Below are 17,817 nucleotides of genomic sequence, written 5' to 3' on the forward strand. Positions count from 1 at the left end.
TTACTTACCACTTGAGATAAAACCTGACCGCTTATGGGCCAGGAATGTAGCTCAATGGCATTGTGCCTGCCTCACAAGTGCAAGGCCCTGAGTTCAATCCCCAGTACCAAAAAAACAAAACAAAACAAAAAACAAACCAACTGCTTAGTTCCACACAGTAATCCTATAGCTTAAACGCCATAGGTTTGTGAGTTAAAACTACCTTCTTTCAGAGCCCTTTCTTGCTTGCACAACTGGAAACTGAGCACATTCAAGGCTCTAAGAGGATGTAATATTAATAAGCCCCAACACTGCAGCATCTTCTCTCTCAGGCATCCTTTTTGCAAGTCCTGCTCTGCATTCCCAAGTAGCTGTTGGGCAGGAGAAGAACAGAGATGAATCAAGCAGAATCCGCAAAAAAAAAAAAAAAAAAAAAAAAAACACTTTGAAGGCACATTAAAGCGTAACTTCAAACGATGCAGCAGCGCCGGGGTCTCAGAGAATCACAGCAGCAGATAAACCCGAGGGCCCAATGGGCACCTGGAGCACCCTTCTTAGGACAGGATGGCAGGTGCAAACTGGGCCAGCTCAGTCCAGGGTCTGCAGTGCAGATCAGAGACCAGGATGTGTGGCTGGTGGGCTCTGCCTCTCAGCAGCAAGTGCTGGCCAGGGGCTGTCACTGTCATCTACAAAGGGTCAGGTGAGGCTCTCTACATCTGCACTCTGCAGCTGGTTTTTATCTCAGTGCTAAAGTGACAGCTGGCCTCAAGGCACATCTACCTATCTCCCTAAAAAACAAAAATGGGAAGAATCTTACACAACAGGAAAATGCACACACGGCTTAAAGATAAACTTGTACTTCACCATCTGACATTGGCCATCTTTCTGCCTCACTATAGAGAGGTTCCTTTAGTCTGAGCACCCTGGTTGCAAAGCTGCATCTCAAAGAGTCTGGAAGTAGGAGCACCCTCTTCCCACACAGGGCCATGCAGCTCAGCAGCAGCCCAGGGTGGCTTCTGAGAAAGCCAAGCCCATCTCCACCTGGTTCTGCTTACTTCTGCCAGCCTTGACCACTGGTCAGGCAGAGGCCCTAATTTGGCTCAGGCAGGGAAAAAGGACAAGATCTATGTCACTGATAGCTGTTGACACCATAGGAGCTACCTGTTGTCATTCTTTGTAGGCTGAAAAATTTTAGAATCCTGTGTATTTTTTTTCTTCCCCCAAATTTTATTATTCATCAATCAGGGTAGAAGGTGCAATACATTTAATTACCATGGAAACTAACACAGGTAAGGCTTTAAAGAGAAGAGTCAAAGCATTTTCAAATTAGAAGCACGATAGACAAAATACTTGGTTGTAATTAGAGCACTGTCCTTCAAGCTATGAAGGCACTAATTGTGGGAATGGATTTGGGTGCAATTTACTCTGACCTCAGTACACGTGTTATCATGTATGAGCCCCCACGGCTTCATAGGCCCTTACTCTGGTCTCAGCCATAGCTGTGAGCAGGGAGGTCATATTGACCTGTGTGCTACCTCAGTGCTTGTGAGGTACTTCTGTGAGTCACACTGCTTCACTCAGACTTGCTTCTTAAAGTAAGCCAATGAGGCATTTAACTCTCTGTAGCCCGCACTACTTACAACATATTTGGGGCATAGTCAGTATTGCGGGCTCTGAAGAATCCTGTCTACTTTTTATTTTTTTTTATTTTTATTTTTTTGGTACTGGAGATTGAACTCGGGACTTAGAGCTTGTGAAAGCAGCACTGAGCTAAATCCCCAGCCCTCTGTGTATTTTTTTAATACAAGCCTTGGCTAGATGTGGCAGTACATGTCTGTAATCCCAGCACTCAGGAGGCTGAGGCAGGAGGATCCCTGCAAGTTCAAGGCCAGCCTGAACTACATAGAAACCCTATCTCAAAACAAAAAAAAACACAAGTCTTGTTTAAATCCTCCAAGGAATGATTTTTAAGTGAACAAAGAAAACAATCAACCAGTTGGATTTGGGTCATAGGTCCTACCAATCCATGGGTATAGCGTGAATATGAGTTCCAGGGCTGCTTGGCTCTGTCTGCCATAGCACTAACCAGTAGCCACTCTGGACCAGCAGTGATCCAACCTCAGAGTCCCTGGGGAGTGGATCAGAGCTTGGAAGCAGCTTCACTGTGTCTCTTTCCTAAGCTCCTCTCTCCCCATTTTCTCTTACGTACTTTTTTTTTTTTTTTTTTTTTTTTTTGGTACCAGGGATTGAACTTGGGTCCTTGTGGATGCAAGGCAAGCGGAAGAACCACTGAGCTAAATCCCCGGCCCTTCCTAGGTACTTTTTCGTTTCCTCAGGCGCCTCTTTCCTATCTGCCATGCCAAAGGCTAGCGCCTCAATTCCCCTACTTTACAGTACGTTATGGGGGTTAAACAGCAAAAGGACAAAGAAAGAAGAAAAATGACAGGGGTCTGCCCTACCCTTAGGACTAGAACATCTCCAACTGGAGAGGAAGTTTATCCCTGAGAGTCTGAGGCACCAGCAAAGCCACAAGGTTTCCTAGCAGATGGGATGTGAGAGAATGGAGAAACAGGAGCAAGAGTGAGAGTTAGTCCTGAGATTACAGATACAAAAATACTAAAAGTCAGTGGAAAAATAAGACCACGTTTGACCTACTGGGAAGCAATATGACTTAGCAAATTCAGCTTCCTGTAACAGAGTGTGATATATTACAGGACATTTGGAGAAATGTCAAAACACAACGGAATGCCGAAGATGCATCAAATGCTCCCTTCTTCAAGCAAACATGACACATACATGTAATACTGTTTAAATTCACCCGTTCCCCCTTAACCCAGCCCTCCGTCCCACCTTTCCCAGCCCCAAGTTTGGTGCTCATCTGGCTGCTATTCCTCAACTCCTTATTCACGTCACAGTCAAGCCAGTTACCAAAGCCTACTCATTTGTTTAAAAAAAAAAAACCAGGGGTGATTAGATCCAGATTTGTACATGAAATAATAAGCTTGGATTTCTATGACAGTTCTAACCACAATATCTCAAAGTGCTTAATCTTTTATTTAAAAATGGGAGCATCAGGCCCAGGTTGAGATGATTCATTACAATGGTTCATTTAATGGATATAACTGTCTCCCTCCCATGGCACCTGCCTGCCTTCTTGAACCTACACTCCCTCATTTCCATCACTGTCCCTGGCCCTGAACCTGAACCTACATTAGTACTGCTCTACCTGCTAGGTGATCTCCATGCCTCCTATCTTTCCAGATCTGTTCTAAAAACCCTAAGGATTCACTACAATGGAGCAGTTATCTATGTGACTTACAGAGCTGACGTGACGGTATGAAATAATATGCATGACAGCACCGAACACGCAGGAGATGCTCAGAATTAGGTGAATAACACTAACAGGAATATATTTTTGAAACCAATAGAATTTGAAAGGGTTCTTTTTATGAGAAGGGGTCTCACTAGGTAGTACAAGCTGACCTCAATCGCTGAACTCAAGCAGTCCTCCTGCCTCAGCCTCCTGAGTAGCTGGGACTACAGGCACGTGCCACTGTGAGAGATTTTTAAATTAAAAGAAAAAAAAATCAAGTGTTTAACATAATTCCTGCATGTTGCATGTATGGTAAACCTTGGGCCCCCAGTAAAACACATCAGGATGTCTAAGGCACATGTTTACTCTGTTAAAACACTAGTAGTAAAATCACAATAAAAGAATAAAAAGGGGACATAAATTCGTAAGAATAAAAAGAATGAGAGGGGCCGAGGATTTAGTTCAGTGGTGCCACCGCCTGCCTCGCAAGCAAGAACCTGAGTTTGATCCCCGTACTCCCCTCAAAAAAAGAATGAGAGCTGGGCATGGTGGCACACGCCTGTGATCCCAGCACTCAGGAGGCTGAGGCAGAAGGAAGATCACGAAGAGTTCAAGGCCAACTTGATCTACATAGTGAGTTCAAAGCCAGCCTAAACTACACAGTGAGACCTTCTTAAAAAAAAAAACAAAACAAAACGAAAAAAACAAGAGAAGTTAGGCAAGGTGGCACACACCTGTAATCTCAGGTGCTACTTAGGAGTCTGAAACAGGAGGATTAAAATAAAAGTGGTAGAGCACTGGAAAAGCATGCACAACCCTGGGTTCAAACTTCAGTGTCACAAAGAAAGCATAAAAAAAAAAAAATGAGAGAAGATGAAATAACAGATGAGGGTTTCATGAAAATTTTGGAAGTCAGCAAGTAAACAGAGGAATGGAAACTATACAGACATGAGAACATGGGGCAACTTAAATGCGCCTCCACCACAGGAAGTAAGCAGCAAAACAGGCCGTTACAACCTCAGAACCTGGGAAGGATTAGGAGCTGGAGGTTCCACAAAGATCTGAGAGTGAGGGTGAGGCATGGGACGAGAAACAAAAACAACAGTCTGGATGGAGCCGTACCTAAGGATTCTTCCCACTTCCCCTCCTCCCTGCACAGGCAAAGGACCATGCCGCCTCTCTCGTGCATGACAACAAGAGAGGTCTTGCGGGGACCTTGGGCATCTCCACTACACCAGCCTCGGCTGAGGACCTCAGCCATTTGATATTTCTAATGAAAAACTTCCTCTTGTACTTCAGGCAGAGGAAGGCCAAAATGACCAATATAAAAACAGTGGCTATCTTCAGATTACAGTCCTCTTTAGAGAACATTCTTGGCCACTCAGAGTCAGGTCAGTTCTCTTCCATTACTGGTCCAGTGCTGTCCCTGTCTGTGCTATACTTGGAAGTGGCTGAAGTGAGGGCATGGTGGGGAGATGGCAGCCAGGGCCTCATCAGGAGGCTCAGTCTAATAAGCCAAGTGATATCTTTCTATACAGAAGTCTCTCCAGTGAACTACAGGGTCATGGGAGCAGCTCACTCGGCAAAGCAAACCTCATACATGTATGAAAATTTTTCCTTATACCAAAAAAAAGAAATTTTAAATCAGTTGGTATTTTTCTTTGAAGTTAAAATTTCTTGACAGAACTGGCACTGACCTTGAAAACAAAATCAGGTTAAATCAAGCACAAGAACGACTGGGTAGATCCACTGTGGTTCCATGTAAGGTAGGAAAAAAAACACCTCTCATTATTCAGTGCCATTCTAGTTTTGTTTTTTTGAGACAGAGTTGAGGCTACCCTCAAACTTACAGCAAACCTCCTGCCTCAGCCTCCCCAAGTGCTGAGATTAAAGATGGGTACCACCAGGTCCAGTTTTGATGTCTTATGAAAAAGTCAAAAATCACAAAATGTCGAGTATAGTACCACTGGCTCACAGCCAGTGGGAAACACCACTCATGACTGGGACCAACCACAGCCATCAGCTCTGAGGGGCCCTTGTAGAGGGCGCTTCATGGTGGGAGGCGGGCGCAGGCAAGGCATGGCAGGGAAAACAGGACCTAAACTCCAGGAGGGCAGAGACTGCTGTTTTTATTTTGTTCACAGCCTTGTTTATATCTCCTTCAACTGGACTGGCACATAACTGCTGTTCAATTAATACTGTAAAATAAAAGGGCTGAGAGCAAACTGTTGTAATATAGTGACACAGAAACAAACCACAGTGCTGCTCAAGGCACTCCCTCATTTTACGTTTTACAATCTTTTTAATGTCTGATATTAATTAAGAAAGACAGCTGGACCCCCGGCTTCAGCGTCCAGTCAGTTTCCCATAAAACAGCCTTTGGACACTCCTGAGTGAACGGGAGTGGGAAAAGCAAATAAAGTTGTGGTATTGTTGTGAAAACAGTTTTGACCTCATCAGTCCCTGAAAGCCTCTGCACTGCCTGGACCGCCCTTGAAGACACTGTTTTGAAAAGATACATCTTCGAAGACTCATAACTTTGATCAGCATTTGAAAGTATTCTCAAACAAGGAAAGGGGGTAAAAAAAGAGAGGAAGACTCAAGAGAAGGTTGAAACATTTGTACCTTTAAATATCATTCCCTTTTTGTACTTTAACATTAATTTCAACAGGAAGTGAAGTGCTGTTTGAAGAAAAAAGCCAATGCTTCTGCTTGACAAGACAGGCCTCAGAACAAAAACTAACTCTGACTCCTTCCTGTTCATGTATAAGTGTCAATTGTTAATGCACACTTATTTTCTAGACCATCACTTATAAGTGACATTCTAATTATTAAGACCCATAGTCACCTTTCTCCTGGCTTTTCTTCTCTTGCACAACTTTCTGCTAACTGTCATTCAAATATTATTTAACAGGACAAAAGAGCAATTTCCCATTACCGATCAGTTCCAAACTGCTGCACAGTCCTGTCTTTCAGGCTGCATGTTTCTGTGAATAAACAGGTGCTGCTCTCTAGCCAGGCAGGTGGTTCTATCACTACAAACAATTCTTTCCCAAACAGTTCCACTGAACTATGGTCAAGAAAAATAATTACTCATGAGTAACTATCTCTCCTCTTTACTTTTCTCATGCTGAGAAGATACATGGTTTCAAAGGTTTATCCCACAGGCAGGCAAAAACAAAGCAGTGACAGCAACTTTCCCAGAAGATAGTTGGCTTTCCTGTCTTTTTTAAATTCACACCCCTTAGCAGAGCTTGCAGTTTATTACCAGGCCAGCATGCCCCTGGTCAACCACACTGACCAACATTGGAATCCCAAATGTAACATTTGGGATGCAACTTCCAGCATATTACTTAATCTGCGCCTCACTTTTCTCATCTTTGAAATGAAAATAAAACAGGTGTGATGGCGCATCCCTGTAATCCCAGCACACAGGCAGCTGAGGCAGAAGGATCACCATGAGGCCAGCCTAGGCTACATAGTGAGATCCTGTTTCAAAATAACAAAATAAAAATAAATAAAATGCAAATCACAATAATATCTACTCCTTACGTGGATGGCTGCATTGAAGGAGGTAATGAATATGGTAAACACTTAAAACACTGCCTGACAATATACAATACTGGGCACCCGCTGACTTCAGTTTCTGCATACAGTCTATTAAAACAGCTTCACTCTAGTCACAGTGGATCGAGGAGTTCCTAATAACCTGATGAGCTCCAGGGTCATACAAGAGGGAAATCCTAAGAAAGATGTTTATTGCAGTGTCCTCCTCTCTCTCAAGACAAGCAAATGTCTGCAAACCCTAAGAAAGTGCTCACAAGCCATGAGCAAAGCATCCAAGACATTTTCAGTGCTCCTATGATCCTGCGCAGAGAAGAAAAGAAACTCAAAAAGACTTGTCCTTCTAAGCAGAGTGACAGACACTGAGCAGAGAGTCTGACACAGCTCTCTGGACACAAAAGAACTATGCTTCCTGCTTCAACACAGTTATTTTTGCAGGCATGGTAAAACCAGTCTGGCTCCAAAGCCATGTTTTTTTGTTTTTTAATGTTACTATTATTTATTTAATGTGCTCTTTTTTTTTTTTTTTTTGCACCAGAGGCCGAACTCAGGACCTTGCACTTGTGAGGTAGGCGGCGGCACCACTGAGCTAAATCCCTGATCCAAAGCCATGTTTTCAACCACTAATCAAAGAGGTAGGCCGCATAAATATACGCAATGTTTATAGACCATGGAAAGGGACTAAGAATCATGTAGAGGGACTTGCTTATCTGTGATATTTAAATTTTGACAATAAGAATGTATGGACTAGGGCTGGGGATTTAGCTCAGTGGTACCACACCTGCCTCACAAGTGCAAGGACCTGAGTTTGATCCCTGGTACCAAAAAAAAAGTATGGAATTGAGTAAAAGTTCTTTATATCTCATAAGCTTAGTCACACACTTTATTGGGCTTTTGAAGAATTCTATTTGCTTACCACCTGACACACATCTCGACTTGCTCAAGTGCACAAGCTCCCCCATGGCGAGCCCACTATCACAGCAGCTGGCAGCATCTGGAGAGAAAGAAGGGGCAGATAATGACTCCTGACAGCCAGGAGAGAGACAAGCTCCATCCACTCACTCACCAGCAAATGCCAAGACCTACTTGATTTAGTAGTTTTGCTGGTCTCCATATCCCATTTTATGTTCAAATATGACTGTGTTCCCCTCAGCTTAAATTAATTCATGGTACTAAAAATTTTATAAGGTTAAGTTGGAAGCAGGCAATCAAAGTTCAGAACAGGGAGAAGACAAAGGCTGTGATTAATCCCTTATCCTAATAGGATTGTCATATTACAACTGACCATGCATAATACTCTTATGAACAGTTTTCACTAAGAAGGTTTTCTTTTATTTCTTACCCATTAAACAAGTTTTTTCCATCTTCTTCCATATTTCTCCACAGTAATTGGTTAGGTTTCCTCTTCTTTATTATCTATGAGAAACAATTTGTAAGCCTCGGCTCATACATAACAAGGAAAAAAGTAGTTTTCATGAATCTCATGTATATTTATACACAATCAGAACATGATCAGCTTACCACAATGTAGTGAACTCCCTTCAAACCCTCAAAACTGACATAAAAGTGAAAAAATCTGACGCTTCTTTTTAGCAAAGAGAAATCAAAGATTCATTCATACCCATAAGGGGTAGACTGATGGGTAAATAGAAATATTAAAGGCTTACTTCCTGGAAAAAAAAGTGTATTTCCACATTGTTTTAGGTTTTAAGAAATACAATTTGTCTGCATACAAGCTGAAAGAAAAAAAAAGTCCTGCCAGGTACATCTGTAGTTCTGGATGCACAGGCGGCTGAGGCAGAGGGTCGTGAGTGGGAGGCCAGCCTGGGCCACAAAGTGAGACTCTGCCTCTGAATCAAAGAAAAGGGTGGATGGCGTAGCTCAGCCACAGAGCACTTGTCTAGTACGCCCAAGGCCTGAGTTCCAACCCTGTTAGCAAAAAGAAGGGAAAAAAAAATGAAATATAACAATGCAAGGCGGCATGCGTGACTCTTTTGTGCTCACTGGATGCATGACCTTTATGGAAGCAGCATGCTTCTTTAAAAGCAGAATATACCCCATACCCAAGGGTATCAACCTCAATCAAAGACACCTGGAGTTTATGATTCAGATTTAAAATATTTGTTTTTCTGCAGATTTCTAACACTTCATTTGAGTCTTGACTCAATTAATCTTGAGACTGGTATGCTCGGCTGCCATTTGACAGGATGGGAAATTCTCTATTTTGTCACCCTAATGGCTAACGCAAGAATTTCTCTTGGAAGAAACTCCCTTTGTGAAAACATGTTCCCTCGGTTGGCCCCCTGCCTCTCCTGTCCCGTCCCCTGGAGTGGGTGGCCCTCTACAGAATGGCTGTCAAGATCCCAGAATGGTTGTCAAGAAAGGGAAATTGCTCTGCATTAGACAAGGGGCAGAATGTGTTGTTTTATCTCTGAAGCGAATAGGGAGAAGAATAATGAGGAGAAGGAAAGAAGAAAAGAGGAGTTGGAATAATGGAGCAAAGCCGGGATTAGGTGGGGGTGAAGCACTCAGGTCAAGGGAGCTCTGAAAACATTTTAAGAATGGGAGGGCTTACTAGGAAAGTTTCTGCCTTCCTGCAAAGCAAGGCTCACCTACCTCTATTTCCCCATTTTCAGTTAAGTGTACAAAACCTGCACATGCTGTGTGGAGAGGGCCTCCCGAGTCAGAGCCAAGTTTCACACCTGCTGCACTATTGCACAAACCAGTGGCACAGGCAAGAAAGAGCTGCCTAGGAGGCAGAAGACACCCCATGACCACGAAGCACAGGAAGCACACAAACACTTTTAGGGCGAGTTTATATCTTCTGCATGTTCTACGGTGAGAGGTCTGGGGCAAACTTTTTAGGAAAACTAAACTGATGCTATACAGATGGAAGACTTTCCTAACCAAACAATCCTACTTTCAATGTAAGAGCATCAAAATAAGTTGAAAGTTAATTTAATTGCATTTAAAACCAAGATATGTAATGTTATTTATTTTTGAGATAGGGTCTCACTATGTACCGAGGGTGGCCTCAAACTCTTGACAATCTTCCTATCGCTGCCTCCTCAGTGCTGAGATTATAGACATGTGTTACCTCACCTGGCAAAATCAATTTTTTCCTTGAGACAGGGTCTTTCTTTGTAATTCAGGCTGGACTTGAACTCACTATGTAGCACAGGCTGTGCTAGGTGACCCTCTTGCCTCAGCCTCCCCAGTGCTGGGATTACAGGCACATGCAAAACCTCACCCAACTTACTTTTATCTGCTAAGTAATAACAATCACAATAATTATTAGGATAGCTATTAAGTCACAGCCTTTAATGAATGGTAGGCACTAATCTAAGTATTTTGTACATATTAGCTCATTTAATCCTCACAACTATGAGGCAGGAATTTTTATTTTCCATTGTACAGACAAGGAGACTGAGACACAAATAAGTCCCATAGAATCAATTTGTGGCACAGATATCATTCAAGTCCGACCTCTGCTCTTTAGAAAGGCAGGGCCGGGGATTTAGCTCAGTGGTACCACATCTGCCCCTCAAGTGCAAGGTCCTGAGTTCGAACCCTGGTACCAAAAAAAAAAAAATCACACTAAAAGAAAGAGAAAGGTAAATCCCAAGGGCTAATATCAGGGTACCAGCAGTGATCCATTTCCTCTGATCACTCACTATGTTAATGTAGGTGGACAGGGCATGTTGCAGATGACTAACCAAGCAGAAGAAGTGTTAGCTTAAAAGTACATATAAATATATCATCTGCATCTTAAAATGTGGCTTATACACTTTACAATATATTGTATACATTTTGGAAGATGTTTAATATTTTAATATATATTTAATATATCATACATATTATATATTTAATTATATATATATGTTTTTTGAAGGGGAACCGGGGATCGAACTTGGGTCTTTGCACTGGCGAGGCAGGCGGTCAAACCACTGAGCTAAATCCCGGGCCCTATATTTTATATTTTTTGAGGAAGGATTTCAATTCATTATTAACAGGTAAGTTAATACTTCTCAGTGTGCTGCTTGCTTTGGCAGCACATGTACTGAAATAAATGTCAAGATGAATGTAAACTTCATGTACTGCAACCATGTATAAATAAAATAAAACATTTTTAAAAAATAATATATTTTTTAAAGTTAACTGAGAATGTCAATAAATTTAAATCAAAAAATAAAAATGACCAACATCCACCTTTTTCAACAAACGCAGTCACAGGGCACATTCCAATACAAATATTATGCATGTTCTCTATGTGGCTGTCTTCCCGTCAGCTCCTAGACGTCACCAACAGAGCTGTGTTACTGGGAGCATCTGTGATGTCTAAAAAGTGCCTAAATAAACGCTGAAGGAATGAAGAAGCTAGAGAAACAGCAAAACAACTTTAAGTCCACTTATTATTTCCATTCAGTTCTAAGGCACTGCGACACCAGGCTTACTCCCTCCACTCAACCATGCCACGCGGTTTACCTATCCCAGTCTTTAAGCGCGTATAGTAAAATGCCTTATGACAAAGAGTCTAAGAAGATGTGCGCATGGAGAAGAGCGGACAAGTTGTTATGGTATCACACAGCTTCCAAGTGCTGCAATATTTGTCCGCTGGGCATCTCAGGCCAGCCCCGAGGGAGTGAGTAAGGCAGGTGTGACAACGGGAAGCTGCACCTAATGCTGCATGTTTTGGAGTCAAAACATTCTGGGGTTTTTTTTTTGTTTTGTTTTTTGAGATAAGGTTTCACTATGGAGTTGAGACTGAGCTGGAACTCACCATGTAGCCCAGGCTGGTCTCGAACTCACAGTGATCCTCCTGCCTCAGCCTCCCGAGTGCTAGGATTACAGGTGTGTGCCACCATGCCCGCCTCAAAACATTCTTATCCATAGCTCAAAATACAAGTTAGATTTTTTCTGAATTTGGATATAAAGTTTACAAGAATGACATTTTAAAGTCAATATTATAAGTAAATTTTATTCTTTTTTTTTTTTTGGTAGCAGGGATCAAACTCAGGACCTTGTGCTTATGAGTAGGCGTGGCACCACTGAGCTAAATCCCAGGCCTATAAATTAATTTCATACCATAAATGACTAGGTATATCAAGAAGCCTGGGGGTTCAGCCCATGCTCTGCCACAGATGAGTTGGTGTCAATCTCTAGTGCAACTCAAGTTTAAAATTCTAAAATTTTGTTCTTATCATACCCAGAGTAAACAAAGCAAAAAGAAACATGTTAATACTTTACGTTTCAATGCACAACATGGACAGCACAAAGAAAGACTCACAATCTGCTGATTTCAATGTTCTAAGATTCAAAGTTTTTAGATTGTCCTGGTTTTTTACCCATTAACTGCTATAAGTGGGTGAGGTTTACATTCAGAGCTTCTGCACAGAAAGCGATCCATTTCTGTGGAGTACAAAGGGTTCTAGGGTAGTACTCACAGACCCTGACAGTGGTGCAGAATCATCTAGGTGGGAAAAGTGCTGTTCATTTGCCAAATACGTTGACTTCTTTCAAACTACCTGTTAAATTGCTTCTTTACCATAAAACAGAAACGGGGCCTGTGGTTTGGGAAGCTGTGTTACACTGCACACCTGGAAAGGTAGCCTACATGGTGACCTTCCCAGGGCAGGGCTTCTTATTCACGACTGTGTTGTGTTCACACAGCACAGTAACAAAGCAAAGGACATAGTAATATGTCGCTGGGCAAATGAATCACTGGTAGAGGACTCTATTTTTTTATATTTCTCTTAAATTTTATTCCTTATGCAAAATGCTTTCTTACATTTAAAGCACCTATTTTCAATTTAAAATGTCATATAGTATTCTTGTAGCATTTCAAATTTGAACTTTATCATCTCTCCATAAGTACACTGCTTTTTGCTTATTTGTTTTTGGTACTGGGGATCGAACTCAGGACCTTGTGCTTGCCAGGCAGGTGCTGTGCTGCTGAGCTTACATCACTGGCCCTCCATAAGTACACTGTTGTATCAGAACAAAACATGTCATACTGCTTTAGCCTTTGTAAGTAAAAAACATTTGGAATCAACACAGCGATGTGCTAAGAGATCCAGTCTCAGAATGAAATGTGGGTCATGCTCCAATGTCCCAAGAATCTACAGAGTAAATTATGATAAAAAGGCTTAAGGAAACTACCTGCCCTGCTGAATGACTTTCAGGGTTAATACATTACTAGAACATGGACCTGTTCATTTATAAGGGACACAGGACTATGAGAGAGTGAAAGGGCCTTTGATTTAGAATCCGAAGGCTTGTGTTTTAAAGTCCAGCTATCTGCTGATTAGCAGTGTAACGCTGGGCAACTCAGTAACACCTCAGAACCCTACTTCCGAACTTGTAAATGGATATAACACCAGCTCTATCCCCTTTCAAAGGTGCTGCAAAGGTCATGGCAAAACACGTGTACATACATTACAAACTGGTTAACAGCTGTACTTGTGCTAGTTAGTTCTTTTTTTTTTTGTTACCAAAGAAAGCAAAGAGTTTAGATCACTGTTCTGGCAAGAAGAGACCGATATTCAAACATTCCAGGGGTTCTGTGAGGATAAAAGAGCAAGATGAGCCACATTATCCAGGTAGAATTCAAAGAATATTAAAATGCATTTGGTATCTGTTATTTCAGTTAAATAATGTCTAGTCTGAGCTGACAGCTTACTAAGGACTGAAGGATGTAATCTTAGCCAGATTGTGTCTTACCACAAACAAAACGACCTAGGAACAATGGCCTAATGTGCTTGCTCTGTCCCTACTCATCCCATCTAAGTGCAAACAAAAGCAACACCAAATCTGGTTTAGTTTAAAGAGCAGCAGTGTCAGGCAAAAAAATCAAAGAGCATCCACCAAAGATGCTCTTTCAAATGTACAGGACAAATCCAATCTTGACTGTGATGCATTCTACATATAACAGATATTAATTACTAGAATCCAACTGCCTGCATATATTCAAACTATTGTAATTCTATCACATTGAATTCTATCACTGCGAAGAACTTCCTACAAGTACTACACAACAGTTTTATCAGCAAAGAGCAGCAACCTTAATGGAGAGTATGTTCACAAACATGCATTCTATTCCCACTATACACAAACACACACACACGCGCGTGCGCACACACACACTTAATCTCCTCAGTTCATTCTCACAAGGAGACAGATGTCAGTGGCATTCTGCAGATGAAGTCAGACTGGGTGCTGGGTGGTAGAAGACTGGCCCAGGATCACCCTGCCAAGCACACAGCGGCCTGTACTGGAGAACTGCTCTGCACCAGTCCAGGCCCAGTAACCCAACAGCAGTGACCAAATGTGAGGTTAAGTAGTTTTTGCCCCTGGTAAACTCAGCTGCCTATGGGCCTTGCTCAAGAGTTATTGCACTGTGAATCTGTCTTCTTTCACAAAAAAGGTTTCTAACTTCCAATTTTTCTCCCATACTGGAGGCTGAACACAGGACATTCTCACTGAACTCTTTTATTTTGAGCCCAGGCTGGGTTTGAACTTGCAGTCCTCCTGCCTCAGCCTCGCAGAGTGCTGGGATCACAGATGTGTACTACCACACCCAGCTCTAACTTTAGAATTTAACCATAAAGACTTGTCACGACAGTTGTTTTCACAGAAAACTCTCCAAAAAATTATTTCATTAAATAGAATCAATAGTTGTTTTATAAAGATTATCTCTTGGAGATTATTTCTAAATAAAAATTATTGTGTACAAACATGAAAATATTTCAAATAAAAAACTTTAAGCATATTTTTTAAAAAATATTTTCCTATAATCACAGTTCTTCCTTTAAAATTAAATAAGTTAACTCTAACCTAAATATCACTACTCACTACAATATAAACATAAATTGGTTTTCCCTGAAAATTACCATTAAAAAAAAGGCCTAGTATTGGTAAAATAAACATTGAAATGGACAATAGTAAAGCTATCATAACATTCAGATAAACTGCTGAACTATCTACCTGAGCCAGGGAAGTCAGGAAAGTTTGGACAAGAACTAAAGTATGTAAAAGCCAAGCATACTGGCACATGCCTGTTGTTCCAGCACTCTGGGAGCTGAAGCAGGAAGACCACAAGTTTGAGCTCAGTCTACACAACTAGTTACCATGGGTGTGGCTCAGTGTGGAGACCTAGGGTTTGATCCCTAGTAATTAAAGTCAACCCAGCCGGGTGTGGTGGTGCACACCTGTAATCCCAGCACTCGGGAGGCTGAGGCAGGAGGACTGCTGTGAGTTCAAGATTGGCCTGGGCTACATAGTGAGTTCCAGGTCAGTCTCACAGAAAAAAAAAAAAAAGAAAAAGCAGCCCAGTTTTCCAAGTAACCTACTGTAGGAGAAACAACAGTTACATTGTTACTTGGATAAAAGTGTTACACTGTTATTTGGTTAGAGAATTCAAAGACACAAAATAAACTACAGATATTAAAAACATAAAATTGTGGACTGGGGATATAGCCCAGTAGCACAGCATCTACCAGGCATGCATCAGGCCCTGGGTTCAATATCCAGCAATGCAGGAAGAAAAGACAAAACATAAAACTGTACTTATTAGGTGTAGTGGTTAGGAGATCAGGTTTACATAGAGGCTGGGAGTGCAGCTCAGTGGTAGAGAGCTTGAATAGCATGCATGAGGCCCTGGGTCAGATGCCTAGCACCAAATAAATAAAGTAAACAAATAATACATAACAATATGGGCTTTTATGTTTAGTTTGATAAGAAAAGATAAAGTTATACTGCTAAGGGAAAGAATACTGGAGAAGGTACCTTTTTAGTGGCTTATTCTTGGCCATAACTAAGATATGCAAAACTACATAGATAAGGAAAATTCCTTCAATAAAACACCAAAACAAATAAGCAAAGCTATTTTAAGTAAACTGTTATGGTTTGGGTCTAGCTGTCCCAAGCCTCACGCAGTCATAAGTGGGGTTTTTCAGAGGTGGCTGAATCTACAGTATATGATGCTGGGATTAAGGGTACATGATTAGTGATTACTAAATCACTCCACTGACTGGTTTGGCGCCGCCCTAATCCCAGTAGCCTGGATACAGTATAAAGGACAGGAAGATGCTTGTTTTGTCCTTTCTTGCTTTTGCTGTCTTCTGCCTGCAGTGAACTGTTTCTCCTCTATCATGCCCTCTGCCATGTGGCACTCTGCCTTGGAGCCAGCCAACCATGGCCTGAAACCTCTACAAACTGTAATAAACCTTTCCCTTTTTAATGTCAGGTGTGGGTTATTTTGTCTCAGCAATGAGAAAAGTAAGACAGAAACCAAGACGGTAAAGGAAGCTGAATAAATTATTTTAATATATATTATATTTTATTTTATATATCTATATATATATAACATACCCAGCAGGGGAAAGGTATTCCATTTATGAAACAAAATATAGAAGACCACCAAACAGCAACATTCAGGAGGGAAGAAGAATGAGAAAAAAATGAGGAAGCAAAACATCATGTACAGGTACAAATTCCTTATGAAGAATGTTATCATCGTGTATATCTAAAGGTACCAATAAAATTTTTAAAAAATGATTCATGAATTCCTCCCAGTAAAAAAGCAACATTCAGAGAAAATAATTCTTCTTTTTGATGTTGCTGTTTTGTTTTATCTTAAGAATACAATTTGTTATCCTGCAATTCTAGAGGCTGGAAGACTGAGTTCAAGATCAACCCAGGCTACATAGTGAGTTCCAGGTCAGTCTCAACTACGTAGTGAGACCCTGTCTCAAAAAAAAAAAACAAAAAAAAAATGATTCTTAAAAATTAAAAATATGGGCCAGGGATTTAGCTCAGTGGTTCTGTTGCCTGCCTTGCAAGCGCAAGGTCCTGAGTTTGATCCCTGGTACAAAAAAAAAAAAGAGCCATAGCTTCTTGTTGGCCACACACTCACAAGCATAAAAATTAAAAATATGTCAGCAGGGCCAGGCACTTAGCTCAGTAGCACTGCACCTGCCTTGCAAGTGCAAGGTCCCAAATTCAATTCCTGGCACAATGCCCCCCCCAAAAGTCAGCAGATGTATAAAAATAATTAGGAGACTCTGAAGATGAAGTCCAAGATACTTTTCAGCAACAAAAAGACAAAAAGAAGGAAAATAGGAAATATGACTAGGCCAGGGATTTAGCTCAGTGGTTCCACCACGTGCCTTGCAAGCACAATGTCCGAAGTTCTATCCCCTGTACCAAAAAAGAAAGGAAGGAAGGAAGGAAGGAAGGAAGAAAGAAAGAAAGAAAGAAAGAAAATTTTAAAAACCATCTATCCAAAATTTCCAGTACAAGTAATAAGAGTCTCAGTGAGAACAGCGAACACTGAGGGTATGAGAGAAGAGGGAAAGTTTGGTTTGAATTTAAAATTTAAAAAATCTCAACTGAAAAATTTATTTCCAAATTGAAAAGGCCCCCCAAAAGCTTGGCACAATGGACTAAACAAAGCCCAGAGGGAGGCAGATTATTGTAAAACTTCAGAATATGTCAAAGGAGGAAGAAAGAAGTAAGAATATGAAGCTGGTGGCACATGCCTGTAAGCCCAACACTCCTGGAGGCTAAGGTAGGAGGACCACAGATTCTAACCTGTACTGGGGAATTTAGTGACCTCGCAAGACCCTGTCTCAATATAAAAATGGGTCTGGGCTGTTGCTCAGTGTGAAGGCCTTGGGTTAAATGCCCAGTACTCATAAAATAAATCAATAGAATCAGACTTCTTATCAGGCGTGGTGGTGCACACCTGTAATCTCAACATTCAGTACATTGAGGCAAGAGAATTGCTGTGACTTTGAAGCCAGCCTGAGATACAGAGTGAGGCCAGCATGAATTACAGAGAGCAAAAAAAAAAGGATTAGACTTCTCTTTAGCAACAGCAGGATCTGAATGCTGACCATGGAGAATTTTTTCCCTTTGTTTTTTTTTTTTGGGGGGGGGTGTTGTTTGCTTGTTTGTTTTTT

The 17,817-nt window shown here is 41.4% G+C and overlaps 1 long non-coding RNA gene across 2 annotated transcripts in view; it reads right to left on the minus strand.

The window, feature by feature from the left end:
• Positions 1-206: 206 nt before the first annotated feature.
• LOC104857605 overlaps positions 207-17,817 on the minus strand; it is a 31,184-nt gene continuing 13,573 nt past the window's right edge. Inside the window, exons 1-4 of one of the 2 annotated variants that reach the window (XR_778895.1) lie at positions 11,066-11,587; positions 8,199-8,272; positions 7,773-7,850; positions 207-350 (exon numbers count right to left, since the gene is read on the minus strand). This is a non-coding gene — a long non-coding RNA (uncharacterized LOC104857605). Of the gene's footprint in view, positions 351-7,772; positions 7,851-8,198; positions 8,273-11,065; positions 11,588-17,817 lie in introns of those variants that run through there. The other variant, XR_778894.1, reaches the window with a different exon arrangement.

This window comes from Fukomys damarensis, unplaced genomic scaffold, assembly GCF_012274545.1.
Source record: "Fukomys damarensis isolate Sample0158 unplaced genomic scaffold, DMR_v1.0_HiC HiC_scaffold_20, whole genome shotgun sequence".
NCBI classification, from domain to species: Eukaryota; Metazoa; Chordata; class Mammalia; order Rodentia; family Bathyergidae; genus Fukomys; species Fukomys damarensis.